Source organism: Bos mutus, chromosome 14 (assembly GCF_027580195.1).
Source record: "Bos mutus isolate GX-2022 chromosome 14, NWIPB_WYAK_1.1, whole genome shotgun sequence".
Taxonomy (NCBI): domain Eukaryota; kingdom Metazoa; phylum Chordata; class Mammalia; order Artiodactyla; family Bovidae; genus Bos; species Bos mutus.
Genome location: NC_091630.1, coordinates 9329241 through 9354782, shown reverse-complemented (window position 1 = coordinate 9354782; position 25542 = coordinate 9329241).

Genomic DNA, 25542 nt, shown 5'->3' with positions numbered 1-25542 from the left:
TCCCAAAGCTCTTTTTATTAGTTGCAGAGCATTGGAACTGGGATGTGTCCTTGGATGCCATGGAGATAAGAAATGGCTTGAACCTTTTAATATTTATCCACTGGAACCTCTGTTAAACTGAGTAAATAGTTGCAGACATAGTAGGAAGCTTAACTTCTCTCAAAATATTTCAGATTATCACCATACAACCTAATAAACCTATTTGCAGTTTTACAAAGAGCTGGAGCTGCAGCTGCATTGAATTTAACAAGGTGTCTCTTTCTTTCCAGGAACATCAGCCCCAGTAACTTGCATTAATTGAAAGCAGAAGAGAGGGAATGCTATTAACAATGTAGCTCTGAATGCCTGAAAAGTCAGGCTGTAAAAGGTACTGGAGCCATCTACAGTGTCCAGATTCTGAAATTCCAGTTACTTCTCAGTTTCAGGAATACAAGAATATGATATTACCCCCTGCTTTTGAAAAGCCATCTAAAAATAATCCCCTTACATTCCAAACACAATGAGCTCTAACTATGGTATTGCCTCAAGGCATTTGAAGTTGTGGAGGAATTGAATCTTGTCAGTTGTTATAAATTCTACCAAGCTGTTAGAACAGATGTTTATGCCTTACTATCTTTCAACTCCTCCACTGTTACCTGAGTTTTAAACTTATGCAAACATACTTTAAACTATTAGCCAAACTGGGCTTTAGGAAAAGCCTAGTATTTGATGCAATACTTTCAAATGGATTCAGTATATAATAAATGAGAATGACTTAGGTGCGAAATTGGTATTTTGGCATAATCTTATTAAATTACTTGTTTTGCATGCTTTATCTGTACAGACCATGATTTCAGAATGGTTAGATAAGAGAAGTGTAACTTTATCATTCAAGGGGGTCTTGTAAATCTGTCATATATTATTGGACTACAAACCTGTAATTCAATAGCTAAAGTGACCTAAGTAATATTTTTTCCTATCCCCTTTCCTCCAAAAAAATAGGAGAAAAAAGAAAAGAACATGGTGAAATACAGTCCTTTCTCCTCTCTCTTATTACCTGAATCTGGTAAGGTGCTCAAAACATTTCTATTTAGTTATTTTTGAAATCCATTTCTTTTAATTCAAACCAGCTGTATTCTCTGAAGAACAGGCTGGAAAAAATATTGTTTGAATAATCCTTTCCCAAGCCTATACATTCTTGGAGTTAGAGCTAGCTAAACCCATGAATGATTTACATTCCTGTATATTGTAAGAGCTTTATAGTTTCCCGTCAGTCTCCTCCCCAGATCCCAAAGGGTTTCCCAAGCAACAGCACATTCACTAAGAACACAGCTAATTTAATCACATTTTTACTAATAGACATTTGGGGGGATAGAAAAGTTTTTGTTAGAATCTCAGTTTTAGATAAAATTGGGCTGAAAAAACTGAAGGGGAGCTTTTCTCTATTACACGTATTGCTTGTTTTTCTCTTACGTTTAATTGTTCAAATCGCTTCTCTCAGAGTGAATCTAATCTCATAATTATAAATAATTAATGTTTCTCTAGAGCAATACTAAATCGAGCCATCTTATGAAGGATACAAACAAGTAGTAGCACCCAGTAAAACACGCGCCTTAATATTACTACTAAATCAAAGCCCAAGTGAAATCTCCAGAGGAGTCAGGCCTTTGGAAGATATCTGACACGACTGACTTGATTCAAAAGAAGGAAGGATAGATGGAATTTTTTACCATATGGATGTCTACATGGGGCTATTGCAAATTTCTCCATTTATGTAGCAAAACCAACATCTACATGACTATTACAATTTTTATTTAAATAGGTAGCATATCCCATATGAGTTTTGTAACTGACAGTAATTTTGCATGTAAAAATTTTAATTTAATTATATACTTCATATTCAACTTAGATATGTTTCCAAAGGCAATCTATATAAAATTAATACAACAACACGTGTTCTTGCCTAAAGAGGCCCTTCCTCAATATCTAGTATCTAGTCTGCACTTTTCATTCTGAAATACTGATTAATGTATGGAAAGAACAGCAAAGTCATGATCCTAACTTCTAGATCTTGAAAATGCATACTTAGTGAAGAGCAAATTACTGGCATGTTTTCTGGTTAAATCAGACCCTGGATAGCTAGAGTTGTGAAAAGGGTAATAAAGTTTTTATAACAAGCAGTAAATACAAATCTCTGTTAGGACTGACGGAAGAAGGTAGTTCATCATCTATATTGGGCTTATTTCTGGTCCCCCATCTCCTCCTTGCAATTACATGCAGAAGATGCTTTGCTTTGTATTCAAAATTGTGGAGGGCAATTCTATTAGAGGCTCATTGCTATGTGAGAATTCTTCAGATGCAGCTTTATTTTGTAGAATGGGTTGGAGGGAGATTTTAAAGCTTTTGTGTAGTTGCTGAACCTCCCATTTATTTAGTACACCACAGCAAGTAGGTAAGTACAGATGAAAGATGCTTTTCAAGAACTTAAGGCTTAAGTCATTCATCTATTCATCCATCTGCGTCATCCATTCATACATCCATATATGCATCTATTCCTAGTATGTGTGAGACATACTAAGTTTTAGGAAAATTCTACTCAATGGTAATAGGAATTGAATAAATTCCTTTTTGTTCCTATCTTGAAAGATATTACTACTGAAAACCAGGGTACCAAGTGCCTCCTAAGGCAAAGCAGGGTCTAGTAAATACAGCAGCCATTTCTGCTCCAGAATAGCAAGCCTTGTTTAGGTCCAGACAGTCAATGACTTTTCTCACTCGGCATATTTTGACACTAAGCCAAGACACTAAAAGATGCTTGCTTAAAACTCCTTCAGAGCTCTATAAAGTGCCATGAAAATATAAAATATCAGTTTTAAAATGTTGAGATACTCTTTCTTATAATAAATACATGTAGGTACTACATTTAAGATTTCTAAATTTTAGAACTTGAACTAGAAGGGTGAGATTGCATATTTCTAATATATTGTTAGATTTGATTTCAGAATAGTTTCTTCCCCAATTGGATACCCAGTTTTCTTGCCCCATTATGTCATTTTTGATACAGGAAACATGTATGTCTTGGTTAGAAATTACTTGACTTCAAAGAAAAACCCACTGAAACAATGTTGAACAACAACAACAACAAAACTCCACAGAAGTATGTTGCAAAGATATAAGAAAATCATATAGAATCTAGGTGCAGACATTTGACCCAGTATATAGAAAGTAATCAACAACTAAGCTAGCTATTCTTCCTGGTCTTTTCTGGTGTCGCAGGATCCTTATTTCCATCTGGATGTCTGCAACCACTTTCTCTCTTTAGACTAACTTTCTTTTCTTGGTCATATACTTGGAACACAAAGGACAACCCTGTACCTTTACTAGTCCTCTCAACTTTAGCACTTCTGATTAGCTGAAGTGTGTCTTTGTATGCTGCTGCTAAGTCGCTTCAGTCGTGTCCGACTCTGTGGGACCCCATAGACGGCAGCCCACCAGGCTCTGCCGTCCCTGGGACTCTCCAGGCAAGAACGCTGGAGTGGGTTGCCATTTCCTTCTCCAGTGCATGAAAGTGAAAAGTGAAAGTGAAGTCACTCAGTCGTGTCCAACTCTTCACGACCCCATGGACTGTAGCCCACCAGGCTCCTCTGCCCATGGGATTTTCCAGGCAAGAGTACCAGAGTGGGGTGCCATTGCCTTCTCCTGTGTCTTTGTACACCAATTTCAATTTCCTAGTTAAGAGACTCTGATTGACTTGGTTTAGCCAAGTGATTTGACTTGCCTGAATCAGATACTATCCTAGCTATAATGTTTAGAGTCTGGACATCTTTTCCTAGGGTTGTGAAATCCACAGACTCATTTTCACAGAAACACTTCAAAGGAAAATATCTGTGGAGTTCCATTTCTTCCTTTGAACTTTCTTTCTATACAGTAACTTTTATTTTTATGTAGATGCTTTTCCTCTATGAGTTTATGCAAAATATGTTCTAAGTGAAAAAGAAAGATTAAGTTTTAAAATAACAAAAGTCTGCTGAGTCGATGCTAATACATTACTTTGAGCAATGTTTTTTCCCTGCTGAAATGAAGCATTTTGTTATTATCTACCACCTCATTATCCTGTGAACATCTTTAATGATGAATTATAATAACACATTCAATTTAATGTATTTTTTTATCTAGAGATTTTCCCCTTTAACTGTTTTCATTAGCTTTAATTAATTAGCTTTTATTAATTAATTTTAAACTTTTGATCAAATAATTTTAAGCTCTCACATGATATCATGTTCCCTGAAATCAGTCAAGCGGTCAAGGAGTCTGAAGAAATAATTATTCCATTGCATACAGATTAGGTTCATAAATTATCTGATATCAGTCCTCTTATCCTATTATTGGATTTTGTAATTTTCTCTTTACCTGGTCTTATTTAACTCCAGTTTAGCCTTCACACTTCAGACAATATTGTTTTAAAATAAAATATCTGCTTATGATATTCCTTCTCTCTCCCACCACCCCCCCCAACTAAATCAACTCTTTTTTTATATAATAAAGCTGAAAAACCTTCTTAGCCTGGCACCAAGGCCCTTTAAAGACTCTTTCCAAACTAAACCTAATCTTATCTCCTATTGTTTCTTTCCTCAAGTTTGTAATACAGCCAGGCTCTTATTTCCCAAACAGTTCATATGCCCCAAACAGCCCTCCTTCAAGCCCAACTAATCTGGTGAACATACTCCTCACCCACCTCCATTCCTTCTCACCACCTCCTTTACCTTCAGAACCTACGATAGATCTCAATTCTTTGAGCAGCATTTCCTGATTCCCTCAGGTAGAGTTATTCACCACCCAATTAAAGTGATAGTAACTTTGTATCATAATTGGCTATATGCCTGGGACACTGTCCACCCCAATTGTGGTTTGCCTTGAGGCTAGTGATCTAGTTGGAAGCATTTCTTCTCCAGTATCTAGCACAGAGTTCACATGTGCTCAGTAAATGTTAACCCAAGTGTGCATATAAACAGATAAATGAATAGAATAAATGAGTGAATGAGTCTATTATAAATCACTTGGTGTGCTTTGTCAAGTCATCTGGATTTTTTGGAGGGTTTTAATTTCTAATGAGTAAAGAGGTTATTCGGAGAAGGCAGTGGCACCCCACTCCAGTACTCTTGCCTGGAGAATCCCATGGATGGAGGGGCCTGGTGGGCTACAGTCCATGGGGTCACTGGGAGTCGAACACGACTGAGTGACTTCAATTTCACTTTTCACTTTCATGCTTTGGAGAAGGAAATGGCAACCCACTCCAGTATTCTTGCCTGGAGAATCCCAGGGACGGGGGATCCTGGTGGGCTGCCATCTATGGGGTCACACAGAGTTGGACACGACTGAAGTGACTTAGCAGCAGCAGCAGCAAAGAGGTTATTATTTTATTCTTACTGCTATTTCTGCAATATAGCCCTTGATTATCCATATTTTTCTAGTATAGTTAATAGGATAAACTTTTCAACTTCTTTGTTGATTTCCCAGTTAATTATTTGGTTTGCCATTTTGTCTTCTTCACCATAATTGAAAGGAGACTGGGCTTCCCTGAGAGCTCAGTTGGCAAAGAATCTGCCTGCAATGCAGGAGACCACGTTTTGATTCCTGCATTGGGAAGATCCACTGGAGAAGGGATAGGCTCCCCACTTCAGTATTCTTGGGCTTCCCTTGTGGCTCAGCTGGTAAAGAATCCACCTGCAAATGCAAGAGACCTGGGTTTGCTCCCTGGGTTGGGAAGATCTCCTGGAGAAGGAAAAGGCTACCCACTCCAGTATTCTGGCCTGGAGAATTCCATGGGGTCACAAAACGTCAGACACAACTGAGCGACTTTCACTTTCACTGAGTTACTTTAGTCCGAATACATTCCATAAATTATTATTTGTATCCTGATGCATAAAAATTCACAAGTAGTCTCATTGTAAAATTTTGCTAGTTTAAAAAATTAGTAGTCCTCAGACTTACTCTAATGTTTAACACTAGATTGATTTCTTGATTATTTAAACAATAAACAGAAAACTTCACCACATTCTCAAAATTATCCATGAAAATGTATTCTTGTATCTTCATTGTTAGTGCATTCTCACCTTGGGACATTATAAGCTGGTGGCCTTTCCAATACTCCAAGTCAGAGTATAGTTCAGTATTAATGCCAATTACACAGCCAACTGGATAGTTTTGCAGTGTATACAGGTGTTCATGATGACCCAATGACCTAATTAGTTCATTCATTTCAGCAGGTGACTGTAATTTCACATGGTGATATTTCAAAATATTATCTCAAGTCATCCACAATACCTCTGATTAGTCAAGAATAAATATGGAACGTTTCTAACCTAAAATGTATTTCATCAGTTTACAGCTCCTTTTTATTCAGCTTCTAGTTTTCATTGGGACCTGCAAATCTTGACTAACTGAACTTTTAATATATTTAGGGAATTATTCATATCATTTATTCCTGCTCTGACTAAATTTCTGTGCCAAAATTTTAATGAAAAAAATTATGCATCATTTCCATTCTGGAGAACATAAGCAAAGATGGTTAGTTACAAGCGGTCAATCCTGACAACAGACATTTTACAAATTAGTTGGGAAAATTGAATGCCACCAAATAACGATGATATCCTTTCAAGGGGGATAAAACAATGGTCCATGAACCCATGGAGAAACAAAAGGTTTCCTCTAGTTCTGAGAAACAGTCTTGTTGGTATAAGTAGCAAACAGGAACTACATTTAATAAACACCTACCTACTCTGTGCCCACATGGAAAGAACACTCTACATAAATCAATGTATTCATTCTTCACAATAATTCTGTGAGGTAAGGATTATTCAGATAGGCTAAGCAATACATTCTGGATGGCACAATCTGGAAGACAGATTAGTGTCTTTTTTATTGAAAACGTATTATATTTACTCTTTACATATTATGATTTTTTAAATTTATTTATTTTTAATTGCAAGATGGCTATAGCTTTGTAGCATAGTCTGAAGTCAGGAAGGTTGATTTCTAAAACTCCATTCTTTCTTAAGATTGCTTTGGCTATTTGGTGTCTTTAGAGTTTTCACTTGAATTGTGAGATTTTTTGAGCTAGTTCTGTGGAAAATGCCATTGGTAATCTGATAGGGATTGCACTGAATCTGTACATTACATTTGGTAGTATAGTCAGTTCACAATATTGATTCTTCCAACCCAGGAGCATGGAATATCTATCTGTTTATGTTGTCTTTGAGTTCTTTCATCAGTGTCTTACAGTTCTTTGTATACAGCTCATTTGTCTCCCTAGGTAGATTTATTCCTTGATATTTTATTCCTATGTTGCAATGGTAAATGGGATTGACTCCTTAATTTCTCTTTCTGATATTTCATTGTTAGTATATAGAAATGCAAGTGATTTCTGTGTACTGATTTTGCATTCTGTACTTTACTAAATTCAATGATTAGCTCTAGTCATTTTTTAATGATATCTTTAGGGTTTTCTATACACAGTTTCATGTCACCTGCAAATAGTGAGAATTTTACTTCTTCCTTTCCAATAGGATTTCTTTTATTTCTTTTTCTTCTCTGATTGCTGTAGCTAGCAACACTATATTGAATAGTAGTGGTGAGAGTGGGCACCCTTGTCTTGCCCCTGGTCTTGGAGGGAATGCTTTCCATTTTAGATCACTAGAATAATGTTTTCTGTGGGGTTTGCCATATATGGGCTTTATTATGATGAGGTAGTTTCTTTCTAAGCCCACTTTTTAAAGAGTTTTTTTTTTTTATCATAAGTGGATGTTGAATTTTGTCCAAAGCTTTTTCTGCATCTATTGAGATTATCATATGGTTTTTATCTTTCAATTTGTTAATAAGGTGTAACACAGTGAATGATTTGTGTATACTGAAGAATCTTTGCATCTCTGGGATAAACCCAAGTTGATCATGGTGTAAGATGTTTTTAATGTCTTAGTGAATTCTGTTTGCTAGAATTTTGTTGAGGATTTTTGTATCTCTGTTTATTAGTGATATTGGCCTATAATTTTCTTTTTGTGTGTGTTGTCTTTGTCTGGTTCTGGTATCAGGGTGACTGTATGCTCATAGTATGAGATTGGAAGTGTTCCTTTCTCTGCAAATTTTTGGAAGAGTTTTAGAAGGATAGGGATCAGTTCTCAAAATGTTTGGTAGAATTAAACTGTGAAGCCATCTGGCCCTGGGCTTTTGGTTTTGGTGAGATTTTTGATCATAGTTTCGATTTCAGTGCTTATAATTGACTTGTTCATAATTTTTATTTCTTCCTGTTTCAGTCTTGGGAGGTCAAATTGCTCTAAGAATCTGTCCATTTCTTCCATGTTGTCCATTTTATGGGCATATAGTTGCTTGTAATCGTCTCTTATGATCCTTTGGATTTCTGCATCGTCTATTGTAAACTCTCCTTTTAAATTTCTAATTTTGTTGACTGATTCTTCTCCCTTTATTTCTTGATGAGTCTGGCTAATGGTTTATCAGTTTTCTTTATCTTCTCAAAGACCCACCTTTTAGTTTTATTAACTTTTATTATTATTTCCTTCATTTCTTTTTCATTTGTTTCTGCTCTGATCTGTATGATTTCATTCCTTCTACTAACTTTGGGATTTTTTTCCCCTTCTTTTCCCATTTGTTTTAGGTATAAAGTGAGGTTGTCTATTCAATGTTTTCCTTGTTTCTTGAGATAGGATTGTATTGCTAAAATTTTCCCCTTTAGAACTGCTTTTGCTGTGTGCTATAGGTTTTATATATATATATATATATATATATATATATATATATATATATATATACATACATATTTGATTGATGATTGCTTTACAATATTGGTTTGATTTCTGTCATACATCAACATAAGTTAACCAAAGGTGTACTTCTGTCCCTGCCCTCTTGAATCTCCTTCCCACTTGCTACCCATTCCCACCCTCTAGGTTATTACAGAGCCCCAGTTTGAGTTCCCTGAGTCATACAGCTAATTCCCATTGGCTATCTATTTACGTATATTAGTATATATGCATCCATGCTACTCTCTCCATTTATCTCACCTTCTCCCTCTTCTCCCTGACCCTTGTCCATAAGTCTGTTCTCTGTGTCTGCATCTCCACTGCTGCTCTGTGAACACATTCAGCAGTACCATCCTTCTGGTTTCTATATATAGGTGTTAATATACAATATTTGTTTTCCTCTTTCTGACTTGCTTCACTCTGTATAGTAGGCTCTAGGTTCATCCACCTCATTAGCACTAACTCAGCCTCTTTATGGCTGAGTAGTAATCCATTGTGTGTATGTACCACAGCTTCTTTATCCATTCATTTGTTGATGGACATCTAAGTTGCTTCCATGTCCTAGCTATTGTATCTAGAGCTGCAGTGAACACTGGGGTACACATGTCCTTTCCAGTTTGAGTTTCTTCGGTATTCACTTATATGCCTAGAAGTGCTTTGCTGGATCATATGGCAGTTTTATTCTTATTTTTTGAAGGAATCTCCATACTGTCTTCCATAGAGGCTGTATCAGTTTACCTTCCCACCAGCAGTGTAAGAGGGTTCCCTTTTCTCCACATGCTCTCCAGCACTTGTTGTTTGTGGATTTTTTTTTTCTTTATGGCCTTTCTGTCTGGTGTGAGGTGATATTTCCTTGTAGTTTTGATTTGCATTTCTCTAATAATGAGTGATTTGAGCATCTCTTCAATGTGTACTGGCCACCTGTATGTCTTCTTTGGAGAAATGTCTGTTTAGGTCTTGGGCTCACTTTTTTTTTTTAATTGGATTGTTTGTTTTTCTGGTATTGAGGTGTGTGAACTGCTTATACATTTTGTAAATTAATGTTTGTCAGTTGTTTCATTTTCTATTATTTTTGTCCCATTTTGAGGGTTGTCTTTTCATCTTTTTTTTTAAATTTTATTTTATTTTTAAACTTTACATAATTATGTTCTTTTGCTTTGCAAAAGCTTTTAAGTTAGATTAGGTTCCACTTATTTATTTTTGTTTTTATTTCCATTACTCTAGGATGTAGATCACAGGGGATCTTGCTGTGGCTTATGTCATACAGGGTTCTGTCTATGTTTTCTTCTAAGAGTTTTATCATTTCTGGCCTTATGTTTAGGTCTTTAGTCCATTTTGAGTTTATCTTTGTGTATAGTGTTAGAAAGCATTCTAATTTCATTTTTTGGACACAGTTGTCCAGTTCTACCAGCACCACTGATTGAAGAAAGTATCTTTGTCCCATTTATAGTCTTGCCTCCTTTGTCAAAGATGAAGCGCCCCATATGTGCATGGGTTGAACTTTGGGCTTTCTATCTTGCTCCACTGGTCTATATTTCAGTTTCTGTGCTAGTACTATACTGTCATGATGATTGTAGCTTTGCAGTATAGTCTGAAATCAGGTAAGCTGATTCCTCTAACTCCTTGGGGTCTTTTGGGTTTCCATACAAATCGTGAGGTTTTTTGTTTTAGTTTTGTGAAAAATGCCATTAGTAATTTAATAAGATTGCATCGAATCTGTAGATTGCTTTTGGCAATATTGTCATTTTCACAATATTCCTCTTCCTACCCAGGAGCATCCATTTGTCTCTATTATCTTTTATTTCTTTCATATGTATCTTATAATTTTCTGTATATAGTTTTTTTAATTTTCTTAGGTAGGTTTATTCCCAGGTATTTTATTCTTCTAGTTGCAATGGGGTTGATTCCTTAACTTCCCTTTCTGATTTTTCATTGTTAGTGTATAGGAATGCAAGTGATTTCTGTGTTTTGATTTTGTATCCAGCAGTTTTACTAAATTCACTGATAAGTTCTAGAAATTTTCTGATAGTATCTTCAGGGTTTTCTATGTATAGTTTCATGTCACCTACAAATAGTGAGAGTTTACTTCTCCTTTTCCAGTCTGAATTCCTTGTATTTCTTTCTCTTCTCTGATTGCCCATACCTAGGATTTCCCAAACTATCCTGAATAATATTGGCGAGAGTTAGCACTCTTATTTTGTTCCTGATCTTAGAGGAAATGCTTTCAGTTTTTCACCATTGAGAATGTTTGCTGTGGGTTTGTTTTGTATGGCTTTCATTATGTTGAGGTAGTTCCCTTCTGATAGCTTAAGTTGATCGATGTTGGACTCGTGATCTCCAAAGAAGAAGATTTAGCTTTGGGATCAGGAACCAGGCTTGATCACTCAAGAGCTTTTGTGTATCAGAGTTTTATTACAGTGAGAAAGGACAGAGAAATCTTCTGACATAGACATCAGAAGGCGACAGAGAGTCTTACCAAGGGAGCTATATACTTTCCAATTTGTTATTACAGTAAATCAAAAGTATGTTTCAAGGTTGTAAAGGTTTTACCAGACACGCTGCCACAGTTTATATCTTAAAATGACAGGATTAGAACTAACAATAGGAAGACCCATTCCCATAATATACATTTTAACATAATAGGAAGTCAGAAGGGTCTGGAGAAAGAAAAAGTGTATCGTCAAGCAGGATACACTGTTGCTATATAATCCTTAGTACAGAGTTTAAGCTGAGTTGTTTTGTTGTGTAATCATCAGCTCTGGACTTAAGAAAAAAAAAAGTTTTATGTGACCAAGACTAAGGAGTGTATAAAAAAAGATTACCCTTTTCTCCTCCCTGAGAACCCCAGATCCATATTTCTTCCTCAGGAGCCCCAGACCCCTTTCTCCTCCTCCGGGACTCCGGACTTCTTATCAGCCTACCTAAGAATTGACTCTCTCACTGCTATGCCCATTTTTTGTAGATCTTTTACCATAAATAGGTGCTGAATTTTGTCAAAAGCTTTGTCTGCTCTATTGAAATTACCATATGGTTTTTACCTTTCAATTTGTTGATACAGTATATCACATTGATTGATTGGCATATATTGAAGAATCTTTGCATCCCTGAGATAAACCCAACTTGATCATGGTGTATGATCTTTTTAATATGTTGTTGGCGTCTGTTTGCTAGACTTTTGTTGAGAATGTTGCATCTATGTTCATTAGTGATATTGGCCTACAATTTTCTTTTTTGTGTGATATCTTTGCCTGGCTTAGGTGTCAGGGTAATTGTGGCCTGGTGGAATGCATCTGGAAGTGTTCCTTCATCTGCAATTTTTTGGAAGAGTTTCAGAAATATAGGCATTAGCTCTTCTCTAAATGTTCGATAGAATCCCCCCATGAAACCATCTGGTCCTGGGCTTTTGGTTTTTGGGAGATTTTTGATCACAGTTTTGATTTCAGTGTTTGTAATTGGCTTGTTCATAATTTCTATTTCTTCCTGGTTCAGTCTTGGGAGGTTGAACTTTTCTAAGAATCTGTCCATTTTCTCTCGGTTGTCCATTTTTTTAGCATATAGTTGCTCATAATAGTCTCTTATCATCCTATTATTAGGATAATGTCATCCTATAATCATCATAGTCTCTTATGATATAATAGCATATTCAGAAATATCTGAATTGTCTGTTGTGATCTCTCCTTTTTAATTTCTAATTTTGTTGATGTGATTTTTCTCCCCTTTTTTCTTGATAAGCCTAGCTAATGGTTGTCAATTTTGTTTATCTTCTCAAAGAACCAGCTTTTAGTTTTATTAATCTTTACTGTTGTTCCCTTCATTTCTTTTTCATTTATTTCTGCTCTAATCTTCATGATTTCTTTCTTTTTACTGACTTTGAGGTTTTTTGTTTTAATTTTTCCATCTTCTTTAGGTGTAAAGTTAAGATGTCTCTTCAATGCTTTTCTTGTTTCTTGAGGTAGGATTGTATTGCTGTCAACTTCCCTCTTAGAACTGCTTTTGCTGCATCCCATAGGTTTTGGGTTGCCATGTTTTCATTGTCATTTGTTTCTAGGAATCCTTTAATTTCCCTTCTTATTGCTTCAGTAACCTCTTCATTATTTAGAAATATATTGTTTAGTCTCCCTGTGTTTGTGTTTTTGCAGGTTTTTTTTTTTTTTTTTTTCTGTAATTGTTATCTAGTCTCTTAGCTTTGTGGTCAGAGAAGATGTTTAATATTATTTCAACTTTCTTAAATTTACTGAAGCTTGATGTGTGGCCCAAGATGTGGTCTATTTTGGAGAATGTTCCATGTGAACTTGAGACAGAAGTATATTCTGCTGCATTTGGATGGAAAGTACTGAAGATATCAATTAGTTCCATTTGGTTTAATGTTTCATTTAAAGTTTGTGTTTCCTTATTTGTTTTCTGCTTTGACGATCTTTTCTTTGGTGCAAGTGGGGTGATAAAGACCTCTACTATCATCGTGTTGCTGTCTATCACACCTTTTATGTCTATTAGTATTTGCCTTATGTATTGAAATGCTCCTATGTTGGGTGCATAGATATTTGCAATTGTTATGTCTTCTTCTTGGATTGATCCCTTAATTATTATGCAGTGTTCTTCTTTATTTATTGTAGTATTCTTTATTTTAAAGTCTATTTTTTCTTAAATGAGAATTGCCGCACTATCTAGCTTTTGATTTCCGTTTCCATGGAATATATTTTCCCATCCTTTTGCTTTCAGTCTGTTTGTGTCTCTAGGTCTGAAATGGGTCTCTTGTAGACAGCATCTGTGTGGGTTTTGATTTTGTATCCACTCAGCCAGTCTGTGTCTTTTCATGAGCATTTAATTCATTTACATTTGAAATAATTATTGATATATTTGTTCATATTTTCATTTTCTTAATCGTTTTGGGTTTGTTTTTGTAGGTCTTCCCTTTCTCTTAGGTTTATTGCCTATATAAGTCCCTTTAATATTTGTTGTAAAGCTTGTTTGGTGGTGCTAAATTCTCTTAACTTTTCTTGTCTGTAAAGCTTTTGATTTTTCCATCAATTTTGAATGAGATCCTTACTCAGTTCAATTCAGTTCAGTTCAGTCACTCAGTCGTGTCTGACTCTTTGCGACCCCATGAATCGCAGCACACCAGGCCTCCCTGTCCATCAGCAACTCCCAGAGTTCACTCAGACTCACGTCCATCGAGTCAGTGATGCCATCCAGCCATCTCATCCTCTGTCATCCCCTTCTCCTCCTGCCCCCCAATCCCTCCCAGCATCAGTCTTTTCCAGTGAGTCAACTCTTTGCATGAGGTGGCCAAAGTACTGGAGTTTCAGCTTTAGCATCATTCCTTTCAAAGAAATCCCAGGGCTGATCTTCTTTAGAATGGACTGGTTGGATCTCCTTGCTGTCCAAGGGACTCTCAAGAGTCTTCTCCAACACCACAGTTCGAAAGCATCAATTCTTCAGTGCTCCGCTTTCTTCACAGTCCAACTCTCACATACATACATGACCACTGGAAAAACTATAGCCTTGACTAGACGGACCTTTGTTGGCAAAGTAATGTCTCTGCTTTTCAATATGCTATCTAGATCGGTCCTTGCTAGGTACAGTAATTTTGATTGTAGATTTTTTCTTTTAGTACTTTAAATATATCCTGCCATTCCCTTTTGACTTCCAGAGTTTCCACTGAAAGATCAGCTCTTAATTGTATGGGTTTTCCCTTGTATGCTATTTGTTGCTTTTACCTTGCTATTTTTAATATTGTTTCTTTGTGTTTAATCTCTGTTAGCTTGATTAGTACGTGTCTCGATGTGTTTCTTCTTGGGTTTATCCTGTCTGCACATCTTGGACTTGATTATTTCCTTTCCCATGCTGGGAACATTTTCAACTATAATCTCTTCAAAAATATCCTCAGTCCCTTTATTTTTCTCTTTTTCTTCTGGGATCCCAAAAACTCAAGTGTTGGTGCATTTAATATTGTCCCCAAAGTCTCTGAAGCTATCTTCAATTATCATTTTTTCCCCTTTATTCTGCTCTTCAGCAATTATGGCCACCATTCTATCTTTCAGCTCACTTATGCGTTCTTCTGCTTCCATTAATCTACTATTGGTTCCTTCTAGGGTATTTTTAATTTCAGTAATTGTGAGATTCATCTCTGTTTATTCTTTATTTCTTCTCTGTGGTTTTATCTCCACCTCTGTGTGTGAGTCATCCAGAGGGGTTTGCTCCTGAGTCCTCCCTGGAGGACTTGGGTCTGCTCCAGGGAGGATCAGGTGTGGCAGTGGTGCAGTTGCTTGGATTGCAGGGACCCTGGAAGTACCAGGTACTCAGGGGAGCTGGCGTTAGTACAGTAGGGAATATGCTGTTCTTGGGGTTTTTTTCCTAGCCTCTGGCTCTTTGGTACCAGTGGGGATTTTGCAGGGGGTGGCACAGGAGCTTGGATCATGGGGGCCCTAGCAATGCCAGATATTCAGGGGTGCCAGCAGCAATTGTCATCAGAGGTATGGCACTATTAGGGTTTTGTCCAGCTTCCAACAGCTCTGACCCAGTGAGGACTGAGCATGGAGGTGGCACAGCTGCTTGGATCCTGGGAACCCTGGTGGTGCCAAGTGTGCAGGGGCACCAGCTGCCTCAGCTGCAGGAGCTATGGTCCTGTTAGAGCCTTTTTATAGCCCCTGGCAGCTGGCAATCAGAGGGTCTCTTTGGCTAGTCCTTCTCTGTTGCTTGGCCTATTCAAACACTTACAGGATCCCCTCTTGGTGTCCTTTTCTGTTTCTTGGTGCATCGGGCATTTAAAAGGCTACCCAGGAGGAGGTCCTTCTCTGTTGCTCAGTGCATCAGTCACTTAAAGGGCCACCCTCTCTGGTGTCTTTCAGCTATCCAGTGCTGATGTGTGGGGGAGAGAGAGGCTATAGAGATGGCACCGCCCCTGTGTGTGACTCAGCAGTATCACCCTGTCTCAGTGTTTGCCTGGCTTTCCTTCACAAGCATTTCCCACTGTGGTCTCCTCTCTTGGGTCCCCTCAGGCTGTCACTCTGCAGTCAACAGCTGACCTTGCCCCAGGATTACCCTCCAATCTCTATGCTCCAGCCCCCAGATGCTGCACTTTCTAGGGGACTTGTGTCCCTGTCCAGGTACATATGGCTGTGGAAGGATTGTCTGTGTGGTTCTCATTCCATCTGGACTGTCACAGATACTTCATTATCCAACAGCCTCAAATGCTTCACCTCTGTTCCAAGCAGTTGCCTCAATATGAGGATCTGATCCCTGCTTCAGTTTCCCCATGCCCCAGGTACAGATCCAGTCCTACTCACTTTCCGTCCACCCGCCCCCCACCCCCACTCCTTCCTTTGTCCTACTGAGTTTTGCATGGTTCTATTTTTTTTTTTTCCTGGTGGAGAGGTACTCTTGCCTGCTCTCAGCTGGTGTTCTGTAGGATCTTCAGTGTCTAGAGGTGTATTGCCAATGTATCCACGGAGAGAGATGTGCTCCACATCCATCTACTCCTCTGCCATCTTGGATCTCTACTAGAACTGTGTTTGAACACACATCCATGGGATTTCCAAACTTCCCAAGCCATGGAAGACAAATAAGGAGCAAGATTTCAACTGGCAGAGATAGCAGTGGTGGAGAAAAGATGCTAGCATATTCACATGTGTTCCTAATTATCTGGAGGCTTTGCTCTCCCTTGACATTCTTGAAAGCAGAACCACAGAAACTAAGAGGTTGGAATCATATCAGCTGAGTTCAAGTCTTGGTCATGCTATAGACTAACATTTAAATTCAAGGCACGTTTCTTAAGTCTTCTGAGCCTCAAGTTCCACGTGGGTTAAATGAAACTAGAGTTGTGATGAAGATTAAATAAAATGTTAGTACAATGCTTAGGTAGTAGGCTTGGCTCCATAAGAGGTTATTGTTAGTATTATTATTATACTCTAGGCATAGGCTTAAAATTTTTAAGTATAGTGATCATACTTGCATGACCATAGTTGAACCCTGATTTCCTGTAAACTTTTTTTTTTTTTTGTCAGTGAGCTATATATTCAGAGCATACCAAGTGATTAAAACCTGGTGTCACTTATAATTAACTTGCAAGAAACTGTTGCCTCAGTGAGCTTTGCTTCTCCTCCTGAATGTAGAAAATAGAAAATCACATGACAGACACCTAGAAAACCTGCTTAATCGCATTTGTCGCTGATCACAAGTTAACAGAAAACAGAGGAGATGACCATAGAATATTTTTCCAATTTATTGAGAAATAATTGGCAAATATAATTGTATTAATGTATATTTTAAAGTATACAACAGGATGATGTATTAATATACATTTGTGGAATGATTACAAGGTCAAAATAACACATCACTTCACATCATTAATTTTGTGTGTATGTGTGTGTTGAGAACACTTAAGATCTACTTTCAGCAACTTTTAAGCTTTATTAATTATAGTCACCATTAGATATTCAGAACTTATTCATCTTATAAATGATATTTTATAGCCTTTGACCTGTATCTCCCCACTTTCCTTTTTTCCCAGTCCCTGGAAAACACCATTATATTCTCTATTTCTATAAATTAGCCTTTTTCTTCTTTTTTTTAAAATATAAATTTATTTATTTTAATTAGAGGCTAATTACTTTACAATATTGTATTGGTTTTGCCATACATCAACATTCTTTTTTTAATATATATATGTGATATCATACAGTATTTGTCTGGTTTATTTCACTTAGCATAATGCCCTAATACCCTCCAAGTTCATCCATGTCGTTACAAATGTCAGGTCTTCCTTTTTGTACTAAATAACATTCCATTGTATGTGGGAAGATAATCTGAAAAAAATAGATACTTGTATATATATAGCTGAATCACTTTTGTGTATACCTGAAACTAATACAACATTGTTAATCAACTATACTCCATTACAAAATAAACATTTTTAAAGTTGCAATGAACAAAGAGTATGTTTTTGAAGTGTATTAAGCATTCTACCTATAACACGGGAGACCCAGGTTCAATCCCTGAGTTGGGAAGATCTCCTGGAGAAGGAAATGGCAACCCACTCCAGTATTGTTGCCTGGAAAATCCGATGGATGGAGGAGCCTAGTTGGCTAAAGTCCACGAGTTTGCAAAGAATTGGACACGACTGAGTGACTTCACTTTCACTTTTACTTTCAAGCACATAGGCTCTTGTGTCATAAAGCAAGAAAATAGGCAAAAATCTAACTTGACAGATTACGTGTATATCCCTGTATTTATTATTTATATGCAGAGATGCATTAAGACTAAAAAGATCAAAATGTAGCTAAAAAGTTTTTCATAGAGGAGACACTTGAAGCAAATTAGTATGCATATGTTTGGTTTGTTGTACATTAAGACCAGCTTAATTTTTAGTGCAGTTAAATTACTAAGTTATTTTACTGCATAAATTGCAATTTTTCCTTTCTTTTTGCCTGTAAAGTTTCATAAAGAAGCATGCAACTCAATGTCATAACTTAAACCCTCATAATATCCTGAGTTAATGCCAGTAGCCTAAATGAGCAAAGTACCCTCAGATTTTAGCTGTGTAGTGTATGTGTGTGAGCGTGTGTGTATACATTTTCAAGATACTCTCAAATTGACTCTTTTGGACCCAGGAAGCTTCTAATAAATATTGTGAAACAACTTTAACTGAGGCTGCCCTTCTAGGCATTTTTGCCTTAATTACCCACTCCCTATCTAAATCACAGCCTTCTGCCTGTCACTTTTTCAAGGCCCAACTGTGAATCCAAACCAGGTGACTATGTGAATATGCTGGAAAGCAAAGTGACATAACACACCTGAGCTTCTATTTTGCTCAGGGCAGTGATTATTAACATGGGAAATCCGTAGTGAGTGAAATGGCCAGAGTTTCCACAGAACTTATTGCTTACAGCTTTTGGGTCCCCTGGCCTTTGCCAGCTGTTCCACACCTGGACCTGGAGAACAGAAACATCCCGCTTCAATTTATCTTTCCTAGACTTGTTGCTTATGGGACTCAGATGCCAGGTGACAGGGCTCAGAAGCAGCAGTGAGAGTCTCCACCTGCACAGCTCTGAATTCCCCATAGAGCCCTTGTTCTGACTCTGATGCAGACACCAGCTTTTAACAGTGTGTAAGCTTTAAGTCTAGGGGGGAAAGGGAACTTATACAAAACTCATGTTTTAGTGTGAGAATGTTAGACTAATCTGGGACAGATTGATTAAGTGAGCAGGAAACTGGGGTCTTCTGAAATGTTCAAGGACTTTGTCTTCCATGGGACATGAGTGCTGCAAGGAGTTTCTTTTTGAAGGCTTTTCTGTTGGATTTCTGGAACTCCAGAGAAGTTTCCTATGCCTATGCCCTGAAATTCTATGAGCTGCATGAAGGTAGTAGCCATTTTATCCCCCAAATCATTATACCAGTTGGCACATATTAGGCACTAAGAAAAGGTTGTTTATCAAATTAATGGGAAAAAATGACAAAAAAATCACCTTTCTGAATTCTAAAAGCACCATATGCATGTTGGTGGTTAAGAGCACAAGCCTTGGAGGAGTAGAATCCAGTTTCAGATTCAATAATAGTTCTGCCAATTTTCTGTTTGGAACCAGTCTGTTGTTCCATGTCCAGTTCTAACTGTTGCTTCCTGACCTGCATACAGATTTCTCAAGAGGCAGGTCAGGTGGTTTGGTATTCCCATCTCTTTCAGAATTTTCCACAGTTGATTGTGACCCACAAAGGCTTTGGCATAGTCAATAAAGCAGAAATAGATGTTTTTCTGGAACTCTCTTGCGTTTTCCATGATCTAGCAGATGTTGGCAATTTGATCTCTGGTTCCTCTGCCTTTTCTAAAACCAGCTTGAACATCAGGAAGTTCACGGTTCACATATTGCTGAAGCCTGGCTTGAAGAATTTTGAGCATTACTTTACTAGCGTGTGAGATGAGTGCAATTGTGCGGTAGTTTGAGCATTCTTTGGCATTGCCTTTCTTTGGGATTGGAATGAAAACTGACCTTTTCCAGTCCTGTGGCCACTGCTGAGTTTTCCAAATTTGCTGGCATATTGAGTGCAGCACTTTCACAGCATCATCTTTTAGGATTTGAAATAGCTCAACTGGAATTCCATCACCTCCACTAGCTTTGCTCATAGTGATGGTTTCTAGGGCCCACTTGACTTCACATTCCAGGATGTCTGGCTCTAGGTCAGTGATCACACCATTGTGATTATCTGGGTCGTGAAGATCTTTTTTGTACAGTTCTTCTGTGTATTCTTGCCATCTCTTCTTAATATCTTGAGAAATCTGTATGCAGGTCAGGAAGCAACAGTTAGAACTGGACATGGAACAACAGACTGGTTCCGAATAGGAACAGGAGTATGTCAAGGCTGTATATTGTCACCCTGTTTATTTAACTTATATGCAGAGTACATCATGAGAAACACTGGACTGGAAGAAACACAAGCTGGAATCAAGATTGCCAGGAGAAATATCAATAGCCTCAGATAAGCAGATGACACCACCCTTATGGCAGAAAGTGAAGAGGAACTAAAAAGCCTCTTGATGAAAGTGAAAGTGAAGAGTGAAAAAGTTGGCTTAAAGCTCAACATTCAGAAAACGAAGATCATGGCATCCGGTCCCACCACTTCATGGGAAATAGATGGGGAAACAGTGTCAGACTTTATTTTGGGGGGCTCCAAAATCACTGCAGATGGTGACTGCAGCCATGAAATTAAAAGACGCTTATTCCTTGGAAGGAAAGTTATGACCAACCTAGATAGCATATTCAAAAGCAGAGACATTACTTTGCCAACAAAGGTCCGTCTAGTCAAGGCTATGGTTTTTCCAGTGGTCATGTATGGATGTGAGAGTTGGACTGTGAAGAAAGCTGAGCGCTGAAGAATTGATGCTTTTGAACTGTGGTGTTGGAGAAGACTCTTGAGAGTTCCTTGGACTGCAAGGAGATCCAACCAGTCCATTCTGAAGGAGATCAGGCCTGGGATTGCTTTGGAAGGAATGATGCTAAAGCTGAAACTCCAGTACTTTGGCCACCTCATGCGAAGAGTTGACTCATTGGAAAAGACTCTGATGTTGGGAGGGATTAGGAGCAGGGGCAGAAGGGGACGACAGAGGATGAGATTGCTGGATGGCATCACTGACTCGATGGACGTGAGTCTTAGTGAACTCCAGGAGTTGGTGATGGACAGGGAGGCCTGGCGTGCTGAGATTCATGGGGTCGCAAAGAGTTGGACACAACTGAGCAACTGATCTGATCTGCCAATTTTAAGGATATGACCTAATGTATAATCTCCTAATGTGACCTAAACTCTCCAAGTTTTAATTTGTAAAATGAGGATAACAATAATAATAACTTTCTCATATCACTGTTTTTAGGATTAGATGAGACAATGTATGTATACCAGGGTAGATTTCATCTCCCTTCCTACCCAATACCTGACATTTACCTATGCTCAAACAAATCAGAGTAGCAGAAGAAACCCCTTTTTTCACAATAGAATACAGGAGATATGCTATTTGAAAGTTAATCTTGGTAGCATTATGGTCTCAATTTTCTTTTACAAATTAAACTGGTAGCCAGCCTATGTTGAGGGCTCTGCACCCTCTTTTCTTCCACTCTCAGAATCTTGAACCCCACTCAGAAGAGAAGTCCACAAAATGAATGACCGTAGTATTTAGGGTCCCCAAGATAATCTCTTTCAGGAGCCATTCAAGCAAGAACTAGGTGGCTAAGAGTCTTCATATTTTTTTATAACAAGACTGTGACTTAAAATTAAAAAAAAAATGTTAAACTTAAAGGACAGTTATGCAGTTTCTTTACAATGCAGAAATTATTCAATCTCAGAAATAAATATGAGCTGACTTTTTGAAATGCCATAATGAAGAATTGGAAGACTGCCCTTACACTTCGCGGCTCTTACACAACGTGAACTTTGCTCAGGGAGGCCTAGAGAGGAAAAAGCCCATTGGCCGATGGGCAACAGGACACACACTTCACTTTTTGTTTTTGCTCTCACACTTGCTGGTACCTGCTGGAAGAATTTTGCACTTCCTCTTCCTGGAGAAGCTGGATATAGCTCCCAGAGCCATACAGCACCTGGGATGATGCTCACCTCCTCCAGTCTTAGTGGTCCTCCTGAAAACTTACTCTTCTCTGGGGTATGAATCTAAGTCTAGGGAAAGTAGTCGGTGGCATTCAGGCTAGCATTGTTTTACTCTTTTTTATGGGTTATATTCTCTAAGAAAAAAACCCATATGCTTAGAATATATCCAGTTCTCAATTACACCATTGGAACTAGGAAATCAATCTTCAATCGGCACTTTACAATGACTGATAGCTTGTACAGGAAGCTGCATTTAAGAAGACATAACACATGTATAAGTATATAACTGATTTGTAACTATATAACATGTGATGTACAACTATATAATATAACATATGTATAACTATTTGTATGTCTATATAAGAAGGCATGATACCTGTATAACTATATAACTGATGTATACCTATATAACTCTATAACTGAATCGCTTTGCTGTACACCTGAAATTAACACAACATTGTTAAATCAAGTATACTCCAATATAAAATAAAAGGTTTAAAAAAAAAAGATAGTGAGGGAAATTCAGCCTATATTAGGAAGTGACCCGACCTTCCTCCTGCCTAACTGACAAGGAAACTAGCTTCTTCATGGTTCCCGTATCACTTACCCACTCTAGTGTCACCAACCAACAGGGGCATCCTATTGAAGGCTGAACCATCCCCTGTGCTCACCTCAGTATCCCTGTCACCACTGGGGCTTCTCAAATAGCACCAATCTCATACATTCCCAACACCCGAAGCCATTTGAAATTCAGTTTGCATCACACGAACCACATCTTCTCCACTTACTGGCAATGGTAGATGAATTACATCAATTTCTCAAAAGAAGCAGAAGTGTTAAATGACAGCATTTAATGTGAGAGTCTATGGAAGAAAACTTCAAGAAAACATGTGGATAGCTCCCTTCTTTGCAGACGTTGAGATACAAACAGTAGTGAACAAAACTCTCATTCTCCTTCTCAGCATCTCATTCCGGATATGATTCATCATTTCAGAAATATTCACATGAATGAGTTTTTGTTTTGCGTTGACAAATATAGAATAACTAGAATGCCAAAATAGCCAACCTAGAATATCCTATAAGTCAGTATGTCATGTTATAATTGTAACAGAACACACACATACACACACTGTTGTTGAATAAATCTCTCTTATTTTACAGCAAAAAAAAAAAAAAGAGAGAGAGAGACATGATTCCCATGGGCATGTGGAGTGAGAAAGGGGAGAACAAGGTAAGAAAGTAGACCCTGAATGAGAAGAAAGAGGTGGTCTAAGGCAAAGGTTCTGTACTGACAAAGAGTAAGTGTTGGGACACCATGCTGGACTTTTTATGCTGTTGTGTATTCTATATGGTTGTGATATCCCACTCAAACTCTTGAAAAGCTGACCTTTGGTATAATATTTCTTCTTTTTTTCTTCCTCTGTCTTTTTCTTCTTTTCTCTCTCCCTCTCTCTCAACATATGGATACACAAACACAGACACCAAACACAACCATACCCATAAAAAGTATATACAGACAATAGTGACTAGTTTCACAGAAAACTTTGAATCCTCAAACAGTGCACTTAGCTACGGTCAACTTGCTTCCTGGCTAAGTAAGGGGATGCTTGATGCAAACTAAGTTCACTAATGAACAATTTTTCTGGATATCTCAGCCAGCTGCAAAGATTTTGTCCTCACAATGGTTTTTAAGCACCATTATTTCTTACTGGCAACACAATTCCTCCCTGCTGAAACATGCGAAAAACAATCACACATCACATCAAGTTCGTTCAAGGCACCGCTTCTCCTTACCTCAAATGTGAATATGTAGGCTTTAGAGGTACTACAGGGAGAGGGTGGGGGAGGTGACCTGGAGTCTTCTCAATATATTCAGTTGTCAAATATTTTTTTAATTTAGTGAAAGGACGATTTAGACTGGGCATTGATAATACATTTGCTTCTCTGTGTGGCATTGGAATAGAACACTGTGTTCCACTTTACCATGGATATATGATACTTGCTAAAATTTAGCTCCTCTTGTAGATAAAACATGAAGTTATCTATCTCCCTTTCACTACTGAAATCAACATTTAAAATTCAGTATGTTTTTTTCATTTTTTGCATTACTATGTTTGCATTTTAGCAGGAACTTACTGGTGATACACTGATTTTTTTCTGAAGCAAGATGAAAATCTGTAAGAATCCAAACAGGTAATTTGGATATCTCCAATTGTAGAGGAAACGCTATGAGTTCATCCTCAGTGAATAGGTTTAGCTTTATCATTCTCTTCTTTTCCTTCCCTTTAGGCAATGGTGAGGCTAGAGACAGAAAATTAATTAATCAACCACATCTCATATTTTTAAATTCAAATTAAAACAAGGGTAAAATTGTTTCTATGTTTTATTAATTCATTGAATTAGTCATGGAATAGGCTTGGTTTAGACTTATGCAAACTGTTTTCCCATGGAATACCTCTTTCAGACCTCTGCAAGCTTCTTAGTTATTAAAATCATGGTTTAAGGAAAGATCCATTTTCTGGGGAGAGGCGTTGCAGTCCCTGGACTGAGAATTGAACCTTGAATATGTTAAAGTTCAATCTCAGTATCTCAGTTTAGTAAGATCATTCAGAAAGACAAACTGGATGATAGAACCCACTATGCTAAGAAGGTCAATCTCAGACTAAAAAGTGCTTTTCCCCTCGTCTCCACTTTAAAAATAACTTTCAAATCGAAAATTTTACTCACAGAAAGTAAAACCAAATGTCCTATATATTCCTTTAAAAAATGAAAAGGTCGAGATGGAGTCATGGTAATAAAAGGGATCACAAACAAGCAGAGAGGTTACCTTGTTTCCTGAGAAAATATTTGACAAAGAGCAAGAGGACCAGTTTCTGCATATCTCCTTTATGATCAGACCTATTTCTGGTGCAATGTTAGAAATGCTTTCTATAACAGCTACATGGGGTAAGAAGTTCCATAAAGGCTGACTATATTTGCTCACCTTGTTATTCCATCCTTCAGAACTGTGCCTGTACAGAGTAGAAGAGTAGATGCTCAGTGGGTGTTTACTGAATGAGTAAATGAAACAAAGTTGACAGCTGCACAGAGATCAACCTTCCTTATCCACCCTTCTTTACTTCTGAGATGTCAGGCTGGAACAGTCTCTTCTTGCTTGTACCCAGAATATACAAAATGCCCTGAAAATTTAATAACAGGGAAAAATAACCAATTTTTTAAAAGGCAAAATATTTGAACAGATACTTCACCAAAAAAGACACACAAATACCAAATAAGCACATGAAAACAAAGTTGTTAGAGAAATATAAATTAAAATCAAAATGATATACCACTATGCATCAATTCAAATATTAAAATGCTTAAAAACTAGCAACACCAAGTGCTGACGAGGCTGCAGAACAACTCTGAAACATTGCTGATGGAAATGCAAAATGGTAGAGTCATTTTGGAGAACAGTTTAGTGATTTCTTATAAAGTTAAACATAAAACCTATCAGAAGTTCCAGTAATCCTGTGCTCAGGTATTTACCTAAGTGTTTTTCTTTTTTTTTTTCCTTGAAGTATATCTGATTTACAAAATTTCACATGTATAGTAAATTTATTCATATATATATATATATACATATATACAAATTATATACATATATACAAATATACAAATTATT